This window comes from Mirounga leonina, unplaced genomic scaffold (assembly GCF_011800145.1).
Source record: "Mirounga leonina isolate KUSES-001 unplaced genomic scaffold, KU_Mleo_1.0 Mir_199, whole genome shotgun sequence".
Taxonomy (NCBI): domain Eukaryota; kingdom Metazoa; phylum Chordata; class Mammalia; order Carnivora; family Phocidae; genus Mirounga; species Mirounga leonina.
Genome location: NW_023270498.1, coordinates 4,554,857 through 4,570,911, shown reverse-complemented (window position 1 = coordinate 4,570,911; position 16,055 = coordinate 4,554,857). Strand labels below are relative to the sequence as shown.

The 16,055-nt window shown below is 52.5% G+C and overlaps 1 protein-coding gene across 2 annotated transcripts in view; it reads left to right on the top strand.

The window, feature by feature from the left end:
- The window catches only part of GRB10 (growth factor receptor bound protein 10), a 173,260-nt gene that overhangs the window by 92,500 nt on the left and 64,705 nt on the right, over window positions 1-16,055 (top strand). The window lies entirely within an intron of this gene.

Genomic DNA, 16,055 nt, shown 5'->3' with positions numbered 1-16,055 from the left:
AGAGAGAGAGAGCACAAGCCGGGGGAGTGGCAGACAGAGGGAGAAGCAGGCTCCCCGTGGAGCAGGGAGCCCAATGTGAGACTTGATCCCAGGACCGTGGGACTTGATCCCAGGACCCTGGGATCATGACCCGAGCAGGAGGCAGATGCTTAACCAACTGAGCCACCCAGGTGCCCCAGAAACAGCTCGTTTAAAATGGAAAAGACCAGGGCACCTGAGTGGCTCAGTCATTAAGCATCTGCCTTCGGCTCAGGTCGTGATCCCGGGGTCCTGGGATCGAGCCCAATGTTGGGCTCCCTGCTCAGCAGGGAGCCTGCTTCTCCCTCTGCCTATCCTCTCTGCTCGTGTTCTCTCTCTCTCTCTCAAATAAATAAATAAATCTTAAAAAAAAAAAAAAACAAAAAACTGTTTCTGTTGGCTCTTCCTGCCTGCCACTGAGGCTGAGCTGTGTGGTCGTTTGTGTGCGTGTTCATTTCGGGACCGAGGTCCGTTTGGAGACAGGAATGTGTGAGCATCACAGTGAAGCCTCCCAAGATGGATTGCAGACATTGTCCATGGCGCCCAGAGTCATACATCCAGGGACCCAGGGCTCCCGTGGAGACACCAGACTCCAGCAGTTGGCTGGATAATCTGTTTGCCAAGTGGAAGAGACCAGAGTTAGAAAAGAAGGTCAGTAGAGAAGATGAAGGGTTTTTTATCTTCCCCTGCAGGGAGCCTTGGCCAGTGTCACAGATGTTGGGGGTGGCCATGCTCGGGGCCAGATATTTCTTGGCTCTTGTTTCTTCCAGTGGTGGTGCCCCGTGACCGTGGGCGACTTAGGAACCACGTTATGGTTTAGATTCTCCAATAGCAAATACCCATCTCGCATAAGTACGGTGAAAAACACTAATAGGACAGTGATAACTTGGAGTCCCGTGCTAAAACCTCCCGTGTGTCTTCTGTGTTTTCCGTGGAGTTGTTAGAGCTGCAGATCGGGAAACTGAGCCAGGGATGTTTGGTAACTTGCCCAAAGGGACTGAGAGGTCACTCAGTGCTCAAATTGGAATCGAAGCCATGTCCGTGCATCTTCAAATTTGGAGGTAATTTAGGGGACTCTTGTAGCATGCACCTGTTGTATAAGCTGTTACGAGTAAGTGTTACTTTATGGACCACGTTTCCCCCTTTCTCCTGAGATCGTGTGTTTCTTGAGTAGAAGAACCGTGTCTTACTTATGCTGAAGGTTCTGCTCTGGTGCCTTGCTCATACTTGTTTCTAATAGATCATTTCTTAAGGAATTCTGAATGTACATACCATAGATGCACTTGTGGGTTCCCGAAAGGTCCTGAGTTCCCACCCCTACCCTCCAGGAGGGAGGCTCTGGTAATTCCAGGTGACCAAAGACCTTCCCTTCCCATGGTGCCATTTAAGGGGTGTCAGGGGCATTTGAGGTGGGATGAGAGAGGACGAAACCAGAAAGTTAGCTGGCAAGACTCCTGTCAATTGTAGCTTTTGGACCCAGCTCCTGTCATAGTTCATTGGATGTCCATCTTTTACTATATTATCCATGAGAACATCATCAATATTTTACCTGCTTTACACATGCACACACGCGCATGCACACATCAAAATAACTCTTACTTTCTTAGCATCCTGCCCTCATAGGGAAATGATGCTGTCCCCTAAAGATAAAGTCCTTTTTCTCATGTGTTCAACAGAATCCTGAATAGTAACGAATATTGGCCTCTGGTGGGATATTGAAGCCGACGTTGAGTATGATTTTGATTTCCTTCACCCTCCCGCCATGCCTAAACACCTTTTCTTAGGGCTGAGATGGCAAAAAACTAGGAGGAAAACCATCCATAATCGTTCTCCCACAGAGTGACATCTTTTTGCCTTTTGGAAAACGAAATGCATTCAGGCCACATCTAAGTATCGTGTTTGCCCACGTGATTAATGCTGCTTCTGCAGTATCCATTCAAATGACAATATCACAGACCTTCAGAAAGGGAGGCCATGGTTTCTTGCCTATGTCCTCTGTTTCGTACCTGTTTAGGTGACTTCCCTGTTACAAAAACAGGTTCTTCACCTGTTAACCAGTGAATCCAACTAACTGTGCTATGCGGTGGGCACTCTCGTTATCCTGTATTTGCAGGGGGAGGAAACTGAGGCCCAGGGGTCAGAAGAGTCACCCAGATCACCCCCTGCGGAGTGGCAGAGCCCAGTTTGGCCCCAGCCGGTGGGCTCCGACCCCCTTGGCCTCTGGAGTTACCCCCCGTCCTCCAGGGTCTGCTTGTGCCTTCCTGTCCTTCCGACTCCTTAGAGTTTTCAGTGCATCAAAATGAGATTTTTGAGGTAGATGCTGAGTTTTCCTTGTCCTCAGAAGCAGCCAAATAGGTTGGACCCCCTGCAGCCTCCTCCCCTATCCTGGACCGGTGCCCGCTCCATCCTTTGCACTCGGAAGAGTATCTGTCTGCATGAGGAAGACAGAACAAAAAGCCATTGAGGCACCTGCTCGCTCCATCTTTCCCAGAGTCAGGCGAACCTCGGACCTCCCTGTTCCCAGTTCCCCGTTGGCACGGAAACACTCCACGTCACCCTCTGTGATCCCCGGGTCTCAGCTCTTACGGCTCACTTTCCTGATGCTCGGACGGCTCATGCCATGCTGGCCTGTTCCCTTTTAGCGGATTATTGGACCCCATTAATGTTTCACGTTTCCTTTGCTGTCAGGATGCTCACCGCTCGTAGAGGGCTTTATCCCCATGAGTCCTGTGTTCCTCCAGCCTGTTGGCTTTTCTTACTTTTGCTCCTCACTTTTCCTGTTTCTTACATTCATTCGATGTATATCTGTTGCTTTTCTAGGCCATGCCAGTCCCAGGGGACACAGCAGTGCACAGCGAGGTTTTAATTTATTGGCCATAGAACACACGGACCTTTGCGTCCATCCAAAGAAGTATCAATCCATTTTTGGAAGCGGTGGGTACAACTTAGATATAATTCAGTATTAAGATCAGTGATGAAAGAGTATCCTTAGGTCTCCCTTAGGTAGAGAACCACAACACGCTCTCTCCTAAAGTCTAATATGCTTTTCCCCATTATATTACGACTTACCTAAATTAACTTGTTTTTTTTTTAACCCTCAGTTAACCAGCCCTTGCAGGTGAATATTTTTTAGAATGAGTTATTTTTCTTTTACGATGCTAAACCCTATCCCCGAAGGCAGATCTCAAGCTGGAGGTTTTCATAAGGAAAGCGAGCCACCGTCCCTGCTGCCTTCAGAAGTCCATTAACAAGTTTGCCTCTGTTGCTTCTCTTGCCACGGCTGATGTTAGATACGCCCCGCCGTGAATTGCTCCCATCTCTGAGCAGGTTCTCCAGACTCCTGGTTCTTACCTGCGGGCGGGCACTGTACGCACACATCTGGCTAAACCTCTCTGGGATCCTCCCGATGAGCTGACGTTTCAGTGGGGTAAATAGTTGGGTGCCAGCGGGGCGGCTAGGAGCCCGCCCGGTGGCTCCCGGCGCCGTGCACCGCTTCCCACGGAACATGCCAGGGAGTGGTAAGCGACACCCACCAATTCTGCATTTGGTTCTGATGGGCGCACGGACCGGAGGAGATGGGGGCACAGGCTGATGGTCCTTCCATCACCGTGGATGTATTTTATAAAAATAATGCCGGACACCGAATCATATTCCCCACTGACTGTGCCCTCTGCCCATTCTCTGTGAAGCCGCTGTTTTTATTCTGAACACAGCGTGGGCACACCATTCTGTTTGTCCAGACACCTTGGGGTCCTTCCGTCGCTGTAGGTGACGTGCACTGACCCCCATGCTGTCACCTCCTTCCTGGATGCCCCCCGCTGCCCGTTGAATAAGTTGCTTCCCCTTGGATCTTCTCTTGCGTTTTTTTTTTTTTTTTTTTTTCTTTTTTTTCCCTCCTGAAAACTCACACTTTGTTTTGTTTTTTAGTTTGTCAAGTACGTGTCTGTCTTTCCCATTTCTTTCTAGGTTGAGACCGGGGATCACGTTTTCGTTTTTAATCTTTGGTGGTGGGGGGGGGGAACTAAAAAGAATGTTGGAGTTTTAGGCTCACCAGGGTAGGAACTGAGGGTCCACCAGTAGCTATGAGACTCCGGGTGTGTATTTTCACCTCTCTGAGCCTCGGTTTTCTAATCTGTGGAATGGGCGTGATAGCATGCAGCTCATGGCTGTGGTGTAAGGATTGTGTAAGCGATCCCAGCGAATGTTCTTGTATCACGCCCCCTCCCCCCGCCCCCTGCACACTCTGTCTCTCCGAATTACTCTTTGACCAGCCCGCAGGGCAGTGGACATAGCAGACAAGGAAAGTTTGTTCAAGGGGATACTGAATCAGGCTCTGTCAAGGGCTAAGTGCTCCCTGGAGATGCGAGCAGGGGGTCCATGACTTGAGAAGCATACCCTACTTCTCATCTTCCCTCTGGAAATAGAGCTCTTCCCAGTGCAGAGCCCAGCTGCCCACCAAGCCCCACTCCTCCCGTTCAGTGTTTCTGTGGGCAACGCCATGTGGAGCGAGGGGGGGGACTTAGGATGTATGAAGCCGTGTCTTCTCCTGGGAAGCTCAGCTGCATCCATGGTGGGCCAGGGAAGCCAGAAAGACTCTGGCATGGAGGAAGAGTGTGCTTTCAGAGGGAGAGAGATTTCTCACGGCAGGGATGCCCCAAGTATACTTCCTGGTTGGGGACAGAATTGCATCCTGTGACCTCAGGGATGACCTGGTAGGCCTGACAGGGTCAGGCAGGCTCACACAGGCATGGCTCTGGCCTGCTGGGTAACGCTTCCTGCACGGTCCCCATGCCTGGACACGTGTCCTCCCTTGTTGGAATTAGTCTGGCATTTATCCACCTGGTGGCCTGTGTGTCACCTGCCTGGTGGGCCTTTTTCCAAGGAACAGCCACCAGAGGGTTTGGGAAGGCTGCCTGGCTGACTTTCTAGAAAATTCAACAGCTGGATTTATGCAGGCTGCTGACTCCATTGTTAAGGTATTCAGTGCCAATTTACTAAGCACCTATTATGTGCCAGGTGTGGAGTTAGTGAAGCCAAAGTGAAAGAACATGAAGTTCCAGTCTTCTAGAAACTCAAGTTTAGTGAGGGAAAAAAAAAAAGAAAATTAAAATGTAAGAAGGAGGCAACATGTCCAGCTTCGGAGGTGGACAGACCTGGATCGGACTCTGCACCCTACGTCTGGGGAGCTGAGATGCTCTGCCTCAGTATCTCCAGCTGAAATCTGTGAAAATACCTACTTGTCTGGTTTGGCAAGAGGAGGAGAAACAGCTTGGGCTGTGGAGGGACCTGGCCCAGGACCTGGCGCTTTCTGGGTGCTCAGGAAGTGGGAGCTGTTGTTCATCAACATCATCATCATCATCAACAGAGAGAATAGAAATCAGACCCATGGCCTCCCCTCCTTCGCGTGCCCAGCCTGCAAGCATCCCTTTTTGTCCTGGGGCATTCATCAGAACATACCGCTTCACTTCTCTCCATTGAAAAATAGTTTTCAAAAAGAATAATAAGCCCTCGGTTAGGACCTCCCTCCGTTCCTTCCCTGACCCAACTCCAAAGAACTGGATTCAGAATGAATCCGGGTGAGTCTCAGGAGGCTATTTTCACAAACCAAAGCCGCCCGGGTGCTCCCGCTCCTCGCTTATCGGGTTCAAGGGGGACGCCTCCAGATTCGCAGAGCCCGCCTGCTTCATGCGGAGCGTCCCATCTTTCCGGCGAAACCCCATTTCCCCCCACATCCTGGAAAGCCAGCCCCTCTCTCCTGGGCATTTCAGTTCTGGGAGCTGTGCCATTTCTTGGAATCGCCCAGTACGTTCTCCTGGAATGACTTTCCCCATCCCGAGGCCTTGGAAATTAGGCGCTTCTTAGAGCTGAATGCCCTCTAGATGACGGTCTTGCCTGTAAACAGAGATCTCGTTTTAAAATTCTCCTCTTCTGCCAAGAGTGAGCAGAACCACATGAGGAACGTGTCTGGCCTCTGGGACGCTTTTCTGGTTTGGCCACTCCGTCAGCTCTGCCAAGGTTCTCTTCGTCCGACGACACAGACCGCGCTCCATGCTGCTTGCTGTCACCCCACGCCTGTCCCTGTCCTCTCTTGCAAGATGTTCAGTCCTGGGCGGGATTCCCTCCTCTTGGCTGGAGGTCACCCCTTCCTGTAAGGAGCTTGCGCTTGCTTTCTTCACGATGTCACCTCTGCTGGTCCCTCCCTCACTTGCCACTGCTCGGGAGCAGGTTCAGCATCTCCTGTGGAGGGACTCATTCTGCCAGAGGTAGTAAAATGTCATCTCCTCCCCTGCTACTTTGTTTCCGAGGGAAATCCTTTCCCAAAGCGGGTTGGAAAGATGTGGTTACATTCAGGTGGCGGGGACTCCTGTCTCTTTTGTTAACGTCTGCATTTCCAGTACCTGGAACAATGACAGATACGTAGTTGGTGCTCGGTACCTGTTTGTCGAATGAATGGATTTTACACTTAAAGAGTTAAAATCACGGAAACAGAGCGTTAATGTTGAACGGGGTAATAGAGACTCCCCGGTGTCTAATTTGCCTTTAAAAATTTGCCTTTTTTGAAAGGGCAGTGCTAGCGAATGGGTGGACTTTGGGACTGTGACCTGGATTTTTCCTCTTCAAGTCCAGTGTTCTTGGACTGATATTTTTAGGATTGATGGCAAGTGAGAACCTTCCAGAATGACCGGCTGTTTATGTAGTTTCTTGCGCCCAGTGTCTCCCTGCTTTATGATGTAATGGAAGAATTAGGGGTCCGGACCAGAAGTCTGGAGAAGAAACACGGTAAATCGCGAAAGACAAAGATGCAATTAATTCTGTCTTTTTTGAGTGATATTTTGTGGGCATGTTTCTGTTCTCCCCTTCCCGCCCCCCAGTTGTTTTCTAATAGTACAAATAGAGATTGCACTACTGAGTCTGTGCTTTTTTCTGTAACGTGTAGCTGAGGTCCTTGGTCCTTGCAGGGCGGGCTGTGACTTCTCTGGAGTGGAAAATTCTTTTCTTGTGTTGTATATTCCCACGCACGGAACACCACAGTCTTGGGTGCTTTCTGGGCGCTTCCTTGCGACCGTGAGGCAGGCCACAGTCGAAGACAGAAGGGAAGTTTGTAGACTTTCTCTTTCTAGGTGGTCTTCACCGGTCATCGGGTTCCAGTTCTAGAATTTCTGCGAACGGAGTCACGGAACGAAATGAGTGGCTTCCCCCCTTTTGGGCGGCGTTGCGGAGGGGAGGAATAGAGTCATTTGACACTTCTCTAAAGCATGGATTAAACAGCTGAATCTCACTGGAATCAAAGTCCAGTGATAGCGATTAATCATTATCTTAACTTCTTTTGCTTGTTTGCTTTGGTGGTAGAAGCAGTGCCTTCTGGCCGCCGGGCTATCTATCTGCCCTCAGTTTGGGGATCTGCCCTGGACTTTGTGGTTTACCCTCCTCCCCGCCCCCCACCCCCCGGAGGATTGCAGTATTCCGGCCGTCCCATGGCCCTGGTGGTGAGGAGGAGGAATCGGTCAGGCCGGGGAGACATGGCCCAGCCTCCCTCCCTGGCAGCCGTTACTGTCAGCATCCTGGGCCCCTTCTAGCCCTGGCCACGAGCTGCTCTGGGGAGGTGTGGGAGGAGCTGTTGGCACAGCTAGAAGGAATCGTGGGCTCACTGTGTTTCTGCATGTTCTGTCCACTTGTGGTGGAGCTTTGCACGAGCCGTCGTAAGATGCACACCTTATCACAAGATGAATACCGGTGGGTGGGGACGGCTCCCCATCGCGTGGTCCGCAGGATGGGTGGAGAAGCATACGTATTTGTACCGAGACCTACTGTCTGTTAGGAAGTGGGGTCCATGGTTAGTGCAACTTAGGAAACGAGCAGCTTGGTGCTGGACCTTCCCAAGCCGGTCTTCCTGGGGTTACCCAGTAAGTCACCTGGGAAGCCAGCCCCCGGGGTCCCCACATCGCCCCCCAGCCTCCATGGCCTAGAGATGTCCCAGTTCTTGTTTTGCCTCCTGACTAGGTCCGGACACCCATCTTGTTGATGGAATATCTCTCTTCTGGAAGCGACCCTTCCTTGACTCCTCTCCCCAGCTAGACGCCTGTCCCTGCTGGCTGCCCTGGGCCCCATTCCGCATCGGCCCCCAGGAGCCCGCCCCTGTGCTGGCCACCAGGAGTGGTGTCCACACTGTCCCCTCGGCCCCGGTCATGGAGGAAGCTGCGTGTGAGCGGGCATGCCAGCGCCGTGGGGGGTGGCCTGGGCTGGAGGACTGCCAGACACATGACCATCACGGCAGGCTGGCATGGCCGAGGGTGTTCTTGTCACAGAAGCACTTTGACCCTCCTGAAAGAAAGGGATCTGCGTTCTCATTGGGCGTTTTCACCAGTAGCTGTGGGACCTTGACCCCATTGAACATCAGCTTGTCTCACTGCTAAGTCAGTGTTATCGTACCTGTCATTACCTTACAGATTAGTCAGTGATGTGAAGTGGAGGGGCACGTGATAAGCACTTGATGATCGCGGTCCTTAGTGGTGATAACCACTAATTTGCATGTGGACACACAGCTCAGACGTCGGGCCACCCGGCCACCATGTGGCATGCACACTGAATTACCACTGCTTTGGGCCTCGCTTTGCCTAGCCGTGAGGTGCGAAGTTGCCGCCTCTTAATTTCTGAGACCCTTTGGAGTTCTTCAGCTTTCCACGGGATAGCGAGGAAAAGTTGTGTGGGTGTGCTCGAGCTCTGTGACCCAGGCCGCAGAGTCTGCAGATCGTTTAGGATTTTCCCTGACACCACTGTGCTCGGGGGGCCTGAGGACTGTGCTCAGGAGCAGGAAGACCAGCGCACAGCGGTTCACTGGGTTCAAAGCTGCGGCTTGCATAGTGGGAAGGACAGGGAGCAGGGTGCGGCGAGGTGGGCTGAGAGTGCATAACGTCTTTCCAGTGTTTGTCTTCAAGGTTCGGAAGAGCCCGTGAACTTGAATACATTGGCCACCCAGCCAGTCTTTCGAGTCCTTCCTGGCCGGTGGTGTGTGGGCTAATAAATCTGGCAGTCGTTCGGTCACGGACTAGTTTCTGGTGTCAGGGTTTGGGGATTGTAGGAATCCTCCCTCCTTCTGCGAGGATCTTACAGTTTCAGCAACTCTCTCCTGTGATACTGACTTTTCTCCATCCGAGCCTAACCCGGGTGCATTCAGGGAAGGAACATGCTTTGGGCCTGGGATTGGGTTTGCGGGCTTGCGAGTCTGCATAGACCCGCTAAGTGCTGACCAGAGCCCAGCAGCCGCAAAAAGTGTAGGCGGGGCTCCTTTTCGAGGACACATACATGGTTGTAATGCAACACACACACACACACACACACAGATTCTTCCAGTTGTTGAAATAATCAGCTTGTTTGATACGTACTTTCACAATTCATAGACACTGACCGTGTCAGTTGCGATTGTCTGGGGGAGGGCGGGTGGAGTGGAGAGCGCTATTTCCCACAAAGGTTGGAAAATGAAGTTTCTCTTATAGACGCGCGGAAAGGTCAGGAGATGTGAGCATATGGCCGAAGCTGTGTGTGTATTTATATGTATATGCCAGACGGATCCTTCCAGGGATTTTATTTCGTGTTTCAGATCCTGCCTGCCTGTAGTAGCCATTACGATAAAGCTTTGTTGGATGTATTTTTTCAGATGACAGGATTGGAAAGTTGCCCGTGTACTTGGAGGGGTGGTCAGGTGATCTGTTCGGTTTTCTGAGTATCTAACTATAAAGAATACGAGTAGGGCATACTCTAACTCCAGTGTAACACCTGATTTTCTTACTCTGCTTACTTCAGCCTAACAGTACCGATTAAAAATTAAATCCTTGTGGCTGGATTCTGTGAAAGGAGAAGAGTAATTGGTGTGCCGAAGGTATGTCAGTCGAATGTTGAGTTCTGTCTGCACGAGGTTTAAATGGCTTAGAGGTCGACAAACATAGTTTGCCAGGTGAGCGTGGTTTAGGTTGAAAGCTCCGTTGCAGGCTGGACCTCTTGTTCCTGTCCAGATAGAAAGGTGTAAGAACGTTGACCTTTCCGCATGTGTTCGGGACTTTTTGGCTATAGCACTGAGAGCTTCCCTTTTCCTCTCCGTGCTGACCCAGCACTTCTGCACCCCAGACGTGCGGGCTTCCTTTCCACATCAAGCATTCTCTGACACCAGCTGGGCGTGTCCTACGATGCCTTTTCATTCTGACACGACCTGCTTGGTTCAGTTACTAGGGCAGTCCGCAGAACTCAGAGTTCACTAGTTAGAGTACTCGTTTATTATAAAGGATGCAGCTCAGGAACAGTCAGGCGGCAGAGAGGCATGGGGCGAGGTATGGGGACGGCGTTCAGGGCTTCCGTGTCCGGCACACCACCTTCCCAGCGCCTCTATGTGTTGACCTACCCAGAGGCTCTCCAAACCCTGGGGGTTAGCATTTTTTATATACGTGCTTCACTACATAGGCATGATGGCTTACGTCACTGGCCACTGGTGATTAACTCGACCTCCAGCCCCTGTCTCCTCTTCCCTGAGGTCGGGGAGTGGGGCTGAGCCTCCCAACTCTCTAGTCCCACTGTTGGTCCCCCTGGCAACCAGCCCACATCCCATGGTTATCTGGTGGCTTCCCCCAAAGCACCTGATTAATACAAACTCAGGTGTGGTTGAGAGGGACTTGTAGGGGCGCCTGGGTGGCTCAGTCGGTGAAGTGTCTGCCTTTGGCTCAGGTCATGATCTCAGGGATCGAGCCCCACTTTGGGCTCCCTGCTCAGCGGGGAGTCTGCTTCTCCCTCTCCCTCTGCCGCTCCCCCCGCTTGTGCGCACTCTCTCTCTGTCAAATAAAATCTTAAGAAAAAAAAAAAAAAGAAAGAAAGAAAAGGGCTTGTAATGAATAACAGAATGTTATATATCACAGAAGATGATCCTTTCACCTTTATGAAAGCTCCGGAGCTATTTCAGGAACCAAAAAAGACCAAATAGTAGAACAAAAGATGCTCGCGTTGCTCTTAGAGCTTAGGACATTATAAGGATCTTAGGCACTGTGTGCCAGGATCATAAAGAAGGCCAAGATAACTATTTTCTATTCTGTCCCAACTTCACCAGTGCCATTGACCTTTTCCTTTTTTTTTTTCCTGCTCTTAATAATCTATTACTGTCTGGGGTTTTAGCATCTTAAGCAAGGCTACTGGGCCCCATCTCGTCAGGAGTGTCCCTTCTGTATGAAGATGGGAGGAGGCGGGCAGACGGTGTTTGGTAACAGGTGCTCACGTGGGTCTGGGAAGAACAGACAGTCCATACATGTATCCTGAGCACATCGGGCAAGTAGCGTTTCTCTGAGGCAGAGTCAGTGTCCTCTTTCCTGTCTGTTCGAGAGGACACCGTGTGGTGCGGAGGGCCCAGCAGGGTGCAGTGAGGGGGGCCAGGCGGGCCAGAAGTGGGAGCCTCGCCTCTAACTCACGCTCTTCTCCGCGCCCGCGGTCCACCAGTGAGCGCCCGGCTGCCTCCTGGCTTGGCTTATGGAAGATATTCACCCCGAATCATCGAGGAGCCAAACGCGAGCTTGTTTCACTTTTAGGTCTATTTTAGAAGTGAAGCAGCTTCTATTTGCTTGAGGAAGTGAGGCCAGGGGCACATGTGAGTTTGAGATCAGATGAGCTAACCAAATATTTGGGACAAGAGTCAGCATCAGTGTGGGACTTGGGTTATTTGAGGAAAGCGAAATAACTGTTAATAACTGGATTTGCAGATGCGTCCTCCTGAGCCCGTGTGACGTGAAACCGTGTACGTGAAATTGTTTTCCCTTCCCCCTCCGTGCATCTTCCAGGGGTACAGTCTCACGGGAAATATTTTGGCATCAAGTCTGTACTGAGCAGACACGTCGTCGTAGCACCCATTTCCAGAAGCATCTGCCTCGTTCGCGCCCGCTGTGTTTGCTTCTCCGCAGAAGGGCTCTCACGGGTGGGTGGCGATCCACGCAGGGGAGGCGCGGAGCTGTCCGCACCCGGCGGGATGCACAGGATGCGAGCCATTCCAAGCATTTCTGCAAGAACTGACAGTCACCTCAGTAATGTCTTGGTGACTTCCGTAATATCATAGTGCAGTACTATTTTTTTTTTTTTTTTTTTAAGATTTCATGTATTTATTTGAGAGAGAGGCAGAGAGAGGGGAGAAGCAGACTCCCGCTGAGCCAGGAGCCTGATGCGGGGCTCCATCTCAGGACCCCGAGATCATGACCTGAGCCGAAATCAAGAGTAGGACGCTTAACTGACTGAGCCACCCAGGCACCCCAGTGTAGTACATTTTAAAAGAATGTGATGGAGAGGGACGCGTGGGTGGCTTAGTAGATTAAGCATCTCACTTCGGCTCAGGTCATGATCCCAGGGTCCCGGGATCGAGCCCCACATCGGGCTCCCTGCTCCGCGGGGGGTCTGCTTCTCCCTCTGCCTCCCGCTCCCCCTACTTGTGCTCTCTCTTTCTGACAAATAAATAAAATCTTAAAAAAAAAAGACCGTGATGGATAAATGTCTTCCTTGGAATCAGTCCTTTAAGACCCCTGCTTGGAAGATCCCATTATTAGTCCTTACTAGAGTTTAACAGAGTTTAAGGAAAATCCTGACTGATTCATTCCTTTCAGAAGGGGGTGAAAGCATGTTGAGGACGCACATTGCATTTATCATCTGGGGTCTTTATACTTCACCGTCAGACTCTCAATACGGACTCTCAGTAATGTCAGAGTTACTTCCCATTCCCGAAAGCACAGTGGCCTGACTGCAGACAGGGTGACCCAGGTGGGAGTGACCTGGCCGGCCCCAAGAAGGAGCGGAAGGGCAGGACGGAAGACACCACGGGCCGCATCTGTGGACACCGCCAGGGGATTCCGTAGGGAAAAGATAAAGCTCCAGTGAAAACCCACCTGGAGGGCCCACACATGGCATGGTCTGAGAAGAAATCTGTCCGAGAGCGAGCCTGTTTGTCAGGGGGTGGCCAGTGTCTTCTGCTGGGTTTTCTCCTGGTTTTGAGGACGTGTGAGCGGCAGCTGGGTGAAACCCCACTGGGCTGTGGTGCCCCTCGGCCAGCCTGCCCATGGCATCTCGCCCCAGCTGGCATGGACCCGAGGCTGACTCGGGAACTGCCGTGAGTTCTGGCCTTCACCCCATACTGACTTAAATGGTCCATTGGGAGAAATACTGGGTTGTTCACGGGATGAGTGAGGGCAACATAGACTTAATTGTCTTACAGAGCTCAAATCAGGCAACTGTTATGGGCAGCTAAATAGGAGTGTAGGACGCATTCTAGAACTTTCCTGAAGCCCCAGACTTGTGAGTGTCCCTGCTGAGTGTTGCTTCCTCAGTTTGCAGATGAGGACAGGAAACAAGAGGACAGCGGTGTGTGTGTACCTCTCCCTCCGGGGGTCCGGATTTTCCGTGAGCCCCACTCGGCCCACTCACCTCCCTGCCCCTGAACTCTGAGCAAGACTTCTGCCTGCTGACTCTGGCGTTGTCCTTTGTGATAGATTAGTTATTGATCGCATGGTAATTATGAATGATTAATTCAGCACTTTGATCCTTTTACTGTCTGGCCACGGGATTAATCTTTGACTCTTTATAACCCAATCTAGGCAACATCTTTCCTCCTCCCACACAGGCCCGGAGACATGCGGGGCCCTGCTCACAGGTTTCAAGTCGGGAGGTGGGTCCATGTCCACGCCTCCCGCCCCCGTCTACTCCACTTAGACAACCCTCACTGGTCTTGGTGCCTGCCATTTCAGAAGCATCGGCTCCTCTCTTGTTGGTCCATCTGTCTGCAGGACCCAGTGGGATCCATCTGAAGCCCACTGGGTATAACGTCCCGTGTCCAGGCCTCTCTCAGACCCGCCCTGGCATCGTTGCCTGGAGGGTCAAGAAGCCGGGGGTCCATGGCTTTTCTGCTCCTGCCTCAACCTTCCCACAGCTGTTCTCCACCCCCACCCCACCCCCAGCCGACCGCACGCCCTCCCTGGCTGTAGCCGTGGGGCCACCTGCACCCCCAGACCCTCCGCCCCTTTGGCATCCATGCCAGGCATCCTTCCTCAGGCAGGTTTTTGTCGCTGTTTTGCTTTGCTCTGTCTTCTTGGGCCCTTTTGCCTCATGAGGCGGGGAAGCCGAAGCAAAGGCATCCAGGCCGTGTGTGTGGAGAGTGGGAGAGGCAGGGAGAGCAAGTTCCGGAAATGTCTGTGAGCTCGTGCATTGAGCACACACCTGGTGAGGTCAAACTGGTGGCTGCAGATTGTTTTCAGATTCGAGGTTCGCTGTTTCGCGCTTGTGTGTATCGTGGGCAAGGTGCTGGACCCCCGCAGGTCTGTTCCTCAGCTGTTAAGCCAGTTAGGGGTCCCCGGTTTATATTCTGTTGTAGGTATCAGTGCAGGGGGTGTACTGAGTAACATCTACCCCGTGCTTACCATATGCCAGGCTCTGTTACAGAGCGGGGTGATGACCAGCCTCCTCCTGTCACCCCGCTGCTGGCAGCTCCGTTGCGGACCCTGTGTCGGGGTTGTGGGCCGAGAAGTAGAAAGCGGAGCCTCGTGTCCTGGGTGTGGAGCCCATAGCAAGAGCAGGGCTCTTGGCGGGTGACTGCTCTGCTCTGCCTTCTTGCCGGTAGGGGCTTGGGGCCCTGGCTTGGCGAGGGTCGAGCTGTCTCGGGCCCCGAGCCCGTCGTGCTGAGTGGGTGTCCCGTACAGGAGCAGGTGGGCCTGTGGGTGACTTGACTTGCAAAGCGCTCCGGTAGGGCGGGTCTCGTTCACGGTTGCCATGTTGTGAAAAGTGACAGAGCTGAAAATGCACAGAGGGGACAGTGCTGTTGGGTTGCAGTGGGTTACAAGTAAGAGAAACTAACTCAGAGTAGCTTCAGCACGCGATTGTAGGGACTGTGCTTTACGGAGCTCCCGGCCAGACCACGGCCTGGCCCTAGGGGGGTTGCGAGCCGAGCCCCGCCGGGCTGCTCGGAGCCCCAGGCTCTGTCTCTGCCCCGGGCCCCAGCCGCTCCCACATCTCCGAGTGTGCTGGCTTGTACCCTCCACGGTGTATAGTCAGGATTCTCCAGAGAAACAGAACCAACGGGATGTGCGTTTGTGGGTATACGGGGCTGGGGGGGGGGCGTTTTAAGGAACTTGCTCACATGACTGTGCAGATGCAAGTCCAACATCTGCAGGGGAGCCAGCAGGCTGGGGACCCAGGGAGGAATTGCAGTTCAGGTCTGGAGGTGGAACTGTTCCCTCCTTGGGGACTGTAGCCTTTTTTTTTCTTAAATGCCTTCAACTGATAGGATGAGGCCCACCCACATTATGGAGGACGGTCTGTCTTACTCAGAGTCTACTGATTTAAATGTTACTCTCGTCTAAAGAATACGTCACAGAGGGGAGCCTGGGTGGTACATACAGGCAGGTAAGCATCTGACTTCGGTTTCCGCTCAGCTCATGATCTCAGGGCCTCGAGAGCAAGCCCCACATCCAGCTCTGTGCTCAGCAGGGTCTGCTTAAGACTCTCCCTACCCCTCCCCACTGTGTGCTCACTGTCTCTTTCTCAAAATCTTAAAAAAAAAAACCCTTCACAAAAACATCTGGCATCCTGTTTGAGCAAACACCTGCATCCTGGCCAAGCTGATAACGTCAAAGTTCCCATCAGAGTCTCTAGGACACACCTCCTTTGTTTTCTGTCCTTGCCCCTGACGTTGGCTGTGCTTCCGTCTCTGCGTCTGTCAGGCCCTTTTCTGCGACCAGGCCTGCCCTGCTCTCAGGCCAGTCGAAGGCAGAGGAGGGCGCCTGGAGGTCAGCAGGTGCACATTCCATCAGCCTCCACCTGTGAGCCCGTCCGCGCGGCTTGGCCCTCCTGGAGCCCTGAGCAGGCCGAGGCCTCTGTCCGTGTCAGGTGCCGCTCTGTTCCTGTGTCCCTCTTTCGCTTCTGGAGTTTCTGGGAAGGGAGAAGTCCCGCTGCATTGAGTTAGGGCTTGATGTCCACCTGTTGTGGTCTGGCCAGCTGAGGCCGGCGCGGCGGGGGCATCGCGCTGGGGGGCCCAC